The sequence below is a fragment of the Cupressus sempervirens genome, chromosome 10, assembly GCF_028749045.1.
Source record: "Cupressus sempervirens isolate cs-2001-9-10 chromosome 10, ASM2874904v1, whole genome shotgun sequence".
In the NCBI taxonomy this organism is placed as follows: domain Eukaryota; kingdom Viridiplantae; phylum Streptophyta; class Pinopsida; order Cupressales; family Cupressaceae; genus Cupressus; species Cupressus sempervirens.
Window position 1 is genome coordinate 654,315,183 of NC_143127.1, and position 12,613 is coordinate 654,327,795.

The 12,613-nt window shown below is 35.6% G+C and overlaps 1 pseudogene across 1 annotated transcript; it reads right to left on the reverse strand.

Annotated features, from left to right (window-relative positions):
* Nucleotides 1-5,636: 5,636 nt before the first annotated feature.
* Nucleotides 5,637-8,576, reverse strand: LOC149535529 (subtilisin-like protease SBT3 pseudogene; annotated as a pseudogene). The gene has a single exon (XR_016356927.1). The product of XR_016356927.1 is annotated as a subtilisin-like protease SBT3 pseudogene (transcript).
* Nucleotides 8,577-12,613: the final 4,037 nt, after the last annotated feature.

Consider the following 12,613-nt stretch of genomic DNA (forward strand, 5'->3'; position numbering starts at 1 on the left):
ATTAATCTCAAATATTAACATTTCTCATTTAAACTACACTATCTCTTAAACTAAGATAACTCTAATTCTAAACTAACATTTACAAACTAAACCAATACTACTAAAAAGAACCAATAACTAAAACACTAAATAAAATAACTAAACTAATCTAGAAAAATAAACTTATTTTTAAAACAAACTAATTACCTTTAACTTGAGACAAATTTAAAACAATAGATTTATTAAATAAGCATTCATTTCTAATACTAAATCAATATATATTATCTTACCGTAACTAACAAAAAAACAATAATAATAATCTCTAACTTAAGTTAACTAAAACATAAACCAAACCTACCACTAACCCCTATACTACACCCTACACCCTACACCCCAAAAGCTAGCAGACAAGGACAGGGGTATGCTGCCCAAGCGCTGGCTAGGTGCACTATGGGTAGGCATGCCCCACATAAAAAGAATTGCATGAAACTTCAAAAAAAAATGGCGACCCAAGTGCAAGAAAAAGGCAAGTTGAAAATCATTCAATGCAGTTTCAAATAAAGACTAGAAACCTCTAGCGCATCCTCCCATGTGATTCACTACAGCAAACAAGGATTGGGAAAGTACAGGGGTGATGTCACCCACAGCATGCTTATATTGACTTTTTTTTAAAACTTTCTCAAGCCCATTCCAAGAGCTAGCACCAAGGTAAGGGGGAGTTAATGCAAAAATTAATTTGGTAGAAAATATATATTTGTTCTATGCTTTCATATTGATTTATTTTGTCTATTTAGTTATTAAAAGTAAGCTTATTTATTTACTTCAAGGATATAAAAGATTCCTGTAAGATTCTCTGTCACAAGGGGAGAATTTATTTGTTTCCCATACAAAAACTAGAGAGTATTTTTACTCTAAGAATTTTTTTTTTCCTAAGTGTTTGAATTGCTAATGCTAAAAATTGCCAAGGGGAATATAATTTTATTTTATTTTGAAGTTAGATTAATCATAGAGTTTAATGGTTTGTTATCAAAATAAAACAAGAGAAAATTTTTCCCCTAATAAGCACGGAACCAAATCAAGTTCCCAACATAACAAAAAATTTATCTTAACATTTTTGAAAAGTGATTTTTTTTTGCAAAATTGAACATCATCATTTATCCCATTTTGATATTCATTCTTATAACTAGAAGAAAATATGAAAATCTCATGAGAAGCGATATTACTCAATCACTATTTTATTGACAACCTGATTCAAAGGCTCTGCCGAGAAAGAACCAGGAAGAAAACTCGGTGTCGTTGCCATTACAAAAAAGTTTTTAAATACAATTTACATAGGATTCCAATCCTGAAATTACAAAAATCAAATTAAATTTCTTTCATGGCCCTTAACAAGAGACCCATTTCATTTTTGATAATACATTGCTGAGGTCGTGGAGGGAATGAGAACTGACCAGGTGACAAAACAACATAACAAGAAAACTAAATCAAACATTCATATCCATACTAGTTCTTCAGAACAGGGTTCAACATTGAATCAAAACTAGGGAAAGGTGGATTTTTCCAACAGGAGATGTTAGACATAACACCAAAATAGGTGCCAAATTAGGGCTATAACTCAAGAACTTTTGTTCTTCCATTCTTACATGCCAAAACTCATACGTGGTTTGTGCTCACAGGTAGGGGCCTATAACACCCTACCCTCTCTCCCTCTTCTCATCTTGAGAAGAGACTCTACACTGTTGGAGTCCAACTGAATACCTTTCCTGAAATTAACCACTTCTGCCCTATCCAAGGGTGAGTAATGCCAAAACACCCATAAAAAAAAACTTCGAAATTCAAACAAAAGCATGAAAGAAAAGAATTCAAGAAAACATGGTTTCAATCCTTCCCAAGCATACCCAACATACATACAAGCATACCAATAAACAAAACAATAGCATAATCATGAACCAAGCATGAAACATCATGAGAAATATGAACAACATGAACAAGGAGATGAAGAACTCCTACCTTCACAAAGAGGTTATGGTAATATGAACAAATTGAGAAGAGTTTTTTCTTCCTTGCCTTCAATCTTTCAAGACTTCTCTCTAAAAGTAGAGATTGGGCAACAACCCAAAACTATTCCAAAAAGGGCCTCTAAATAAGATCCAAACTCAACCACCAAAAAGGGCAATAACTTCCCCCACTCACCTAAAAATATAGAAGTTTCTAACTCAACCAAACCTAAGGTTAACCTCTAAGTGGAGTTGAGGTTATTCAACTCATGGTAACAACTTTCAATTTTCGCACTAAAGCAAAAATAGACTTTTTGAGTGACCTCAAAAGTTAACAAAGGGGGCTTAGGGGGTGGAAAATGCCCCCAACCCATACCCATACCCTTTGGGTATAAAATTTCATGATTTAAGGCCTTAGGAATTGATTTGGGACCCAACAAATGCTAGGAATATTTAGGACCATCTAACAACTCCAAAATGTAGATTAAGCACTAATCCAGATTAGGGGCGACTAAACTCAATTAATCTTTTTTTACCAAAAATGACACTAACTTAGTCTGACTTAGGTCCAAAGGTTACACAGTTAACCCTAACTAGCATGCTAGAATGCATATACAATTCACGAGTGTCAAGTGACACTATAAGAACACGGTTACGAAACATTATCATTTACTGATCACAGAAAGATACATGCATACATCTCACGGTAAAAATTAAGTTACCAACAACAGGATTTCCACAAATGGCACATAGGGATCAGTTCTGTTCCTCCATCGGGTTCCTCGGCTAAAATATCCTGCACACTCATTGCACACATCAGTAGTCCCATAAAATCACATGCAAATATGTATATATGTATCAAGGAATCACATTTAAATTAAAACATACATCTTTCAATCAATTAGGGTTTCTCTCGTCCTACTCATATTCTTAATCATTACAATATCATAATCAAAGTGTGAATCTTGCATTTACTTACTTCACCAACATACATGTTCATAAAGAATTAAATGACGAACTCAAATATCTAAAAGTAAACATCACACAACATGAAATAATATAATATGTTCAAAGCATCAAATAGTGTCTCGACATCTCGAGTCGTGAGTATTAAAATAATAATATATCACTATGCTACGATGGTCAGGGTGAGGCCTCACATAGAAACTATTACAAAGATGTAGATTTTGTGCTCGTGATTTTAAATATTTTATTGGCAATGGAGATCTATAGTTGACATTGGTTATTGGATAGATAAAAACAAGAATAGGTGGGTCAAGCAAGTCCCCTACTACCCAAGTAAACCCCCATGGTGTAGGTATTCCCTTCCACCATGTACCTCAAATAGCCAACAAACCAGCATCACATGAGCATTCCCAAGGGATATTGCAAGTCAAATAGGGCGAGGAAGGAACCATCTTGACATCTAGCTCTATCCCAAACTAGGCAATCATAGGTATAGGCCAAGAAAACCAAACTAGTAGTAATTTGATAGATGGATTTTGTTGAATGTAGTATGTATTTTAGATTGTAGTGGTTAATTTGATTTGAATGATATAATTATACCTCCATAGCAAGGCTATTCAAATGTCTTATATGCAAATTCCAACTGCAACCAAGAGACCACACATACCATGGGGATTATTATAGGTTTGGAAAGAATATCAAGGCTATGATCCTAGAGACCCATCGATGTACATCTTTACATCAAGATATTCATTGTTACTAATTTGATTCCTAGATTGCACTAATTTTTTTTTTTTTTAGTGTATAGATGCTAATATGCTTTGAATGTTGTAAGTACTACCTCAATGCCAAGGCTATGTAAGTCTAATATGTTGATTCCAACCATGGCTAGGAGGTTGCACATACCATAAGGATTACTATAGGTTTGGGAAGAATGTCAAGGCTAAGATCTGGGAGATCCATCGATGTGCATCTTTGAGCCAAGTTATCCACTCAACCACCTAGTTGGATGGAGAGATTATGCTAGTGAAAAAAGCCTCAGAATCGGTCTCATCCACTAAAGTTGACCCCTATGCCATGCCTTTTCTAGGTTATCCATATGATCTACCAAGTTGTTAACTTCTAAAACTATGGGATATCTTATATGACAAGAATCTTAGAAGCATCCTCCAGACTTCATGTAGGTCATATTGTAAATCCCATGAGATTATGGAAGAGGATAACAAGGACAATGTGACCAATTGAAAATCGCCTTCTATATGAACCTTCTTGATGCTCATTTTGAGTGCTATTCTAATGTCATCTAAGAGAGTGTGTGCCTCTACTATATTATTGTAGTCATTTGCTAGATGAGAATAAAGCACTCTTAAGATCTTACCCAAATAATCCCTAAAATAACAACATGCCTCTAATCTTCCTTGATTCCCCTTGGATACCCCAACGATGTTGAGTTTGATGAAGATTTCGAAGGAGGTTCCCATTGACTCTACTTCCTTCCCCTGACCTATCTGTTTTGCCAATCAAAATACCTCAAAAGGTGATATGATCTAATTCCATTTGTTCAAGAAAAGGTGGAAGACAAGTTCTTTGCCCTCTTGGTATAAGAATTAACACATTCAAATATGGATTGTTACAAGGAGTTCCAAACTTTGTCATTCAATTTAATCTTGTTGTATGATCTCAAGTTTCATTAGTTTTCCTATCTCTCATTTTTTAGTTGTTCATTTCTTATTCTTTCTCATGATTAATAAATTCATCTTTCTAGAATTAATATCATTTTGCAAATATTCATTACAAAGCCTCATATAATCAAACCACACACAAAAAAAAATGTGTCATCATTTTTTATAATCAAGAGTATTAATAGTAAAACATAATAGTAAAACATAGTGTTGATCAAGAAAAATAATAAGACATTTCAATCATTTAAAATTTTATAAAATAAAAGTGTCTCTTACCTAAAAATGTATGAAAAGTGTGAGTGGTTGCAATGGGTCAATAATTTTTGTTTACAACTATTGATTTAGCAAGGGCCAATGCAAGTTAGCTCGGAGTACCCCAAACTGATTATGTTTATTCAAAACTCATCCACAAAGTTTGTCACTAAATGTTGAACATTGATCTTGATGATAAACGCCCAACATCCACATTGTTAATTACCTAGACATGTTTTAGCATTATAAAAATCATATACAATTTAGTCTTATAAAATGAATGTATGTTATTTAAAAGAGAGCACATTGTATGTTTAGTTCTCTATATCACAGGGATTTGGTATTTCACATAATGAGCTCTACAATATACTTATATGCTCTTAGTGATACTATCTTGAGGTGCAGCCAATGCTAGAAATTCATATATGTACAATAGATATTTTTACTGTGTAACTTGTAGGTATTAATAAGATTTCACATGTAGATTGCTATACCAGTATTTTTTTCCTAAAAATCAATATCTATAAATGAATATAAAACATTAAACTTTCGATCTCACCTTATTTTAATTCAATACATATCTTAATACTATTAAAAATTTGTGATGCATTACATCGCTTATTTTATATATTACTATTAGTCATAACTCAATACATATCCTAATACTATTAAAGAATTGTACTCTTGTTTTGTATATTACTATTGAAATTTAACAAATCACTGAAAAATAATAATGCACCATCAAAATTTGACATGTGGGTGGGAATAATAACCTATCACATTCAACAAGGCGAAGGACCTCAACTTTTGTAAAGATAATGATAATTATTGTACCAAAGAAGAAAAAAGGCTACGATGATACCCTACGCAATTTGTTTGGGTGAAGCTTTACATTAGAATAGCTGGGTACAAAGCTATGACTGCATGCGCGTTAGCATTTACGATGCACTGACGATTAGATTTAGGAAATCTTGATACTATTTGTGTTCTCATCGATGCACAAAGACAATGTAGGCAGTTGTTAAATTCGCATGCCTGCGTACTTTATCTTGCAAATAATTACTCAAGAACAAAATTATTCAGTCTGTATTAGAAAACAAACGACCGGAGACAGAGTGGCTCAGAGAGAATGTTTTTTGGGTCTTCAAAGAACTCGTCCTGTAACGTAGAAAAGATGAGAAACTTCAGTGAAAGAACTCGTCCTGTAACGTAGAAGAGATGAGAAACCTTAGTGAAAGAGTGCAAGCACCGGACTTTTGACAACATGGCCGATCTTATCGATCCAACTTAAATACCCGTATAACACAAATTCGTTTCCCACACCTTCCTCTACCTCCATTACAACAGTAAAACTTATCTTCTGACTTTTCTTTTTAAAATCTAGAACATCTGGAACCACCTGGATTTTGAGTCCTTTGGGTACCTCAACAACTGCCTTATAATTTGATATGTCATCTCCGACATTGGTTAATGTTCTTTTGAATGTATAAGACACTGACGATGCAGAGGTCTTGTTGAAAATTGCAGTGAAAGAGGGGTAGTTTAGACCGTCCGACCCCAAATCGAGGCCGCTAGAGCATGTACCAGAGGTTCCGGTAATTGATTGAATTTGTTGGTTGGTGTAATTGAGGGTGCACAGATAGTTTGAATAGTCTTGAACGCTGATGTCGTAGACGAGGCTAGGATCGACGGCTCTATTAGGATCCACATGTCCTGCCCCCATATCAAAAGGCGTGGCAGTGTTGCCGCTATAGCCAAGGTCGATTATGGCCTTGTTGGAATTGCTGAGAGTGTAAGAAGTGGTCATGATTGCAGATTTGATCGCTGCAGGACTCCAGTCGCTGTGAGCAGCTTTCATCAGAACCGCCAATCCGGCCGCATGAGGGCATGACATGGACGTGCCAGAGAGGATCGCATAATTGTCTCCTTCTGTTGTATTCGGAAGCCATGCTGCAAGGATACTAACACCGGGGGCAGTAACATCGGGCTTCATGATATTCTGGCTTGGTGGATATGGCCCTCTAGAACTGAAGGACGCCATGGAAGGAGCAGGTTTGACGCCTAGAGCTGTCATGCCCAACTGTATTTCAACAACGGGACTCGTAGTCGAAGAAGCGTATTTAACTAGAGCTGCTCCATCTTCTGGTTTCATGACAACGTTTGGGAAATCGTCATCTGGAAACAATGAGTAACTCTCGGTCTTGGGCACCGAAACAAGCGCCCGGACTCCGGCACGCTTTAGAGCTTCTATAAGCAAAGAGCTCATATTCGCGCACAACACAACTGTTCCATTCACCGCAGCAGCGTCAAAGTGTCTCTTACATGCAGGGTCTCCCCTCTCGTAAACAAGCTTGGTCTGAGATATGTAGTAGCTTTCATTTCTGTTAGGGCTAGTGTAGAAGCAGGAGCCTTGGGTAACGCTACCGTCGCCCAACTTCAAAGCAGCAGTAAAACCTCTGTCGATTGTGCTGGCGCCAATGGTGAAAATCCAGGGCGCGCCGTTGTGCATCTCTCCGCGTTCCGGCCCGTTATTCCCCCCAGAACAGACGACGACAAGGCCCGCCTTTACAGCCCCAAAGGCTCCTATGGCTATGGCGTCTTGGTGATAGGGAGGGGAGCGGTAGCCAAACGACATGGACAAAACGTCAGCTCCATCACTTATCGCGCTCTCCATTGCAGCCAAAGCGTCGGATCCCATACTGCCAATCGACCATATCACTTTGTACATGGCGACTCTGCCGGCAGGGGCCACGCCACGAGCTTGACCAGGAGCGTAGCCATAGAAATCGACGGCATCCACGTAGTTACCTCCTGCTGTGGATGATGTGTGAGTTCCGTGGCCATTGGAGTCTCTTGGAGAATCATAGTCATCGACGAGGCTAGCATTCCCGTACTTGGCCACCAGAGCTTTGTTAAAATAGCGCGCTCCAATCAGCTTTCTATTGCACAGCAAGGAGTTGAAGGCTGTGCCGCTCTGGCAAATCCCCTTCCATTTGGCAGGCACTGGTCCCATTCCTTTGTCGTTGAAGCTTCTGCTCTCTGGCCATATTCCCGTGTCAAGCACGCCCACAATTGTGTCTTGCCCTGATCGGGACACTGGCCAAATGCCCTTATCTGGGCTGAGACCTAGAAATTCTGTGGAATGCGTGGTATCCATTGTTCCCAAGGAATCAGGAAACGACGATATGTGGCCAGGCATCTCCTCCAGCAAATCTAACTGAGACTGTGTAAGCATGGCGCTGAAACCATGCATTACAGTATCGTATGTATAGATATATGAGTCCTCTTCTTCTACCTTCTGCTCCCGGTTTACTTGTTTCACAGATGAAAGCAGCGATGCATACCAATGGACGTGAGTACTGAATTCCTTAGGCATGGCAGCTTTGTCCATATGCACAATGTAAATTGTGGCAGGCTCTAAGCTGTCTGCACTCTTTACAAAACCAGCCATTGATAAGGCTAGAAGCAGAAGAGAGACGCTCTTGACGTCCATCTCAAGGCAGATGGAGTAGCTATTACTTTGAACATCTGTATTCCTCCTTGATAAAAAGATTAACGTGTACGCTCCCGTGAGGGCCTCCTCCTTTGTCAAGGTCTAGTCAATGGGTTACTGCATAGACTGGAATGGCATCAGAATCTATTATTATTTCCCACTTGTTCATAGTCAATGTCATTTAATTTATGAAAGCGGATTTACGGCCTACCAAATTAAAGAAGGAAAGACCGACACACCGGCCCATAGGATTTCCTCGAATTTTCAATTTATATTGGTTTTAAATGACCTCGAGGATTCTCTGCTATTTAGATTCTAGGAGGAAAAATTGCAATCGCCAATTACATGATTTGAAAGAAATGTCTTATGATTCATCATCTACTACGATCCGAATTAACAATGATAATTTTAAAAATTAGATAAACTTGACAAGAAAAGTTAAATTAATAGCCTGGCAGATAATCACTCACGACTAAGGCACTTCAATTGCTTTAGCCGGGTCTTAGATGACAGCTGATGTGACACACGAGACGGAAGTGGGTTTGGTGGAGCTTTGATTTCACTTTTGGCGTAGCATCTTTATTTACATATAAATTTGTCACTTCCTTATTGATCACTGGCTTCCTCCACTGACCTGCAAATGCGCACACGTCAATGAGTCACAGGAGAAACTGTAGTCCGATTGTTCTGGTCATCGTCATGTTTGCACCACTACAATTGCCATAATTGCATGACAGAACATATCCCTATTACATTTATTCTAAAAATTTGACGCGCGTTTTATGCAATTACTTTAGCTTATAAGTCTTTTCTTTCAGGTGTATGTGGCCTAAGCACTATGCAATATCCTTAGTAATTTACCATTGTTAAAGAAATTGATATACATGTAACATTTACTCAGTTTTTAGTCGTTGTATGCTTTCATTTTTATATAAATCTTATACCATACGACACCCTTCCCTTTCGGTTTCTTTCATGATTGTGCGTGTCGGATAATCTAATCCACATAATTAATTGTACAGAACCATCAGAATTTTGGGGATTCATGTTTTTTACTTGATCGTATATAAAAAAAATACTTGGCTAAAAAATATTGTATATTGTTTTGATTTTATTGGATCAAGTATTGATAATTCCATTTAAGTTAATTATGAAAATATTTTTGGTCTATATAAATGATTTTGTTCAAATTTATTTGTATTGTTATTTGTGGAATTTCTTAACTTTTTTGACTAAAAAGAATTAAATAGTGCAATGAATAGTTTAGTACATTAGTAGAGGCATCACCTTACAACATAATGATAAGTTGTGAGTCTCTCATCTGGAAGGTCATGGGTTTGAGTCAACTTGAGCTTGATATATAATAGTAATTAATCTCAATAAATAATAATTATTGTCGGCTTCATCCCATTACCAATTAAAAAGATAAATTACTAGACTAATAGACATCGCCTTAAGAAATTGATATTATTATTTGACTTTATTTGAATATAAAAAATTCAATATTCTAACCCATAATTAGTGGAAGAGTAGGTCATGCTTTCAATGTTTTGGAATATATCATTAATTATATATGACACTTCCTTTTTCAACTCCTCCGAGAAAATAAAATACTATCTACCCCACTTGTCTTTCAATGGACATAATGAATTTTATTCCTAGGTCTCTCACACTATTCTTAATGTGAAAGCTTTGGTTGATGTCTCACTTTCATAATGTTTGAGAGTGAGATTAATACTCATACCATCCACTTGTTTATTATCTCTACATTAACATGAGAATAAAAGTGAGTAAGAATGTGTGTTCAATTTATATTTAGAACACATTTTGATTAGGTACTCACTTTGACTATGAAATGTGTAATATTGTGATTGTAAAGGCACGCAGTAAGGTAGATTTGCTTGTTTTGAAGCCTCCTAGTTTCAATGGACAACACATTGTATCCCAATTAACAAGGTCTATTATTGTTTTCCCTCTATTCCCTTATTTTTAGTCTTCTTTAATGTTTCTCGCCCATATTGCCTAAACTTCTAAATTAAGAAAGAAAGTAAACGGAGATACATTATAGAGATGTTTGAGTACGTTTGAGTTTACATATACAACTCAAACATTAACACATAGTTTCTTCTTAAGAGGAGGATGATTTTTTTTACAACCACAAAAAGGGTTCTACATTGAGCCTAAAGAGTCTACCATAAATGTTCATTCTACTTGGAAGGGAGATAAATAATCTCTCTTCCAATTCTTCCCTTCTATACGAGGATTCTTGGTTGTATATGCATAATGTTGTTAGCATGATTACTGATAATATTCCTAAACAAAAAATTGTTAGCATGTTGGGAGAGATGACTTCTCATTCTTATGTGTTGTATTCCTGACTCGATTTGTCACTAATGCCGACATATTGGCTTTTAGGACAAAAAAAAATCATAGTTACAAAGAGAGTTTCATTTAGTGTGGTCAAAGGAAGAAAAGTTATGTTCAATGGAGTTAGCAGAGTATAGTTGGATATTTATTTATGACATGTTTATGTGCATGGAAAGAAATACGAGGATTTGAGTTAGTTACACCATTTTTTTAGAAGACTGGTTGTAGACTAGTGTACAGGAAACTGTATGTTAATGTTTGAGTTGTAGCTTTTTGGAGAGGTTAAAGCTTGTTGAGTGGGCTTATATTTTAGTCATAAACATGATCATGATTATGTGTTTGAGGTAGTAGGATTGGTTCATCATTATATGAGGGTCATTGAAGTGTTTAATAGACATTGCATGTTCATTATTAGGTCGATTGTGTTATGTAATTAATGAAATATGTATAGTATCTTGTCAAACTTAATTGCAATATCTTATGATGGTCGTATTACTCATTGTACATTGGGATAGCCTCAAGGTTGAGTCAACTAGTTGTTTTAGGACTATGTATAAAGAAAAGATGTTTTCCTTTGTTGTAAGTGTGACAATGTGTCATATGTATTACTATTGATGTTATGCAAGCTTTGGATGTGAACTTGATGATACTAGACTAAAGGATGATAGTGATGACGTGTTGAGAACCTCAAAGGAATCATGTTGGAAAGATAAGTTTTTGTATTAGTGAGTTCACTCTTGGATATGTTATCCTTAATTATTTAGTGAAAATAGTTCTAGATATATTTGGACAATGGGTTCAATTGGCATCTTATGAGCTCCTAGAAGGGTTGATGTAGCTCCTAATGAGGTGGGAATCTTCTTGCAAGGATTCAACATTTCTTAATAGGGACTATATGTACTAATTATATTTGATTGACTCCTAACACGGTTTTATCATTTCACAAATAACTTTCTATATTAGTACATTGAATCTTGTGTGCACCATTCCCACGAGGTCTTTCCATATGAACAAGGTTTTCCATCGTTAACATATGTTGTGTCATTATGTAAGGTTATCATCGTGTGGTTGTTGTATCTGGGTCAGTGCAAGAAGTTGGGTCTCACTTTTGGCCAAAAAGTGGAAGTGTTTTTCCTATTTTTGAATTTTTTTGTCAATTGATGTCAAAATTTGAGGTATTTAGAGATTGAATATAAAAAAACTCTAGAAATAAAATTTTTAGTGTTCGGAATCTAGTTTTTGAATATGTAATTTAGTTGTGTACCCATATGATAGATTTTTTTTTGGTATGGATCTTTAAAAACCACTTTTTCAAAATGCCTGTTTCAGGACCATACCACGCTCGTATACGGACACCATAATTTGACACAAATAAATGAATTTTCGCAAATCCTTTTAAAGAGAGTTACCTAATACACCTAAGATTGATGACAATATTTTTCTTTAATTTTTTATTGAATAATTTTGTAATTATTAATTATTAATTGGCTATAAAAGCAAATTTTAAAACCTCTCATGTACCGACCACATAATTTGATCAAAATCTCACTTTTTTCAAAAAAAAGAAATTTAACATCAAAAGAGTTGTATGTAGATTGATGACATATAAATTAATTTAAGAAAAATTATAAAATAAAAAAGCTATTAAAGTTTTAGTGAATGTCACTTTTCAACGTTTAGGAGATAGTTTTAATTAATAAATAATGGAAAAATAGAAAATAAACTAATAACACTATAAAATTTACATTTTTGAAATCGGAACAGTAAGACCTATAATGAGTTTTTGTCTCATCAAAAAATTCAATGGGAACGACTATAAAAAAATTACGACAATACCAGAAATTGTCCATTAAATGCTTTAGAAAACAAAAGGATCA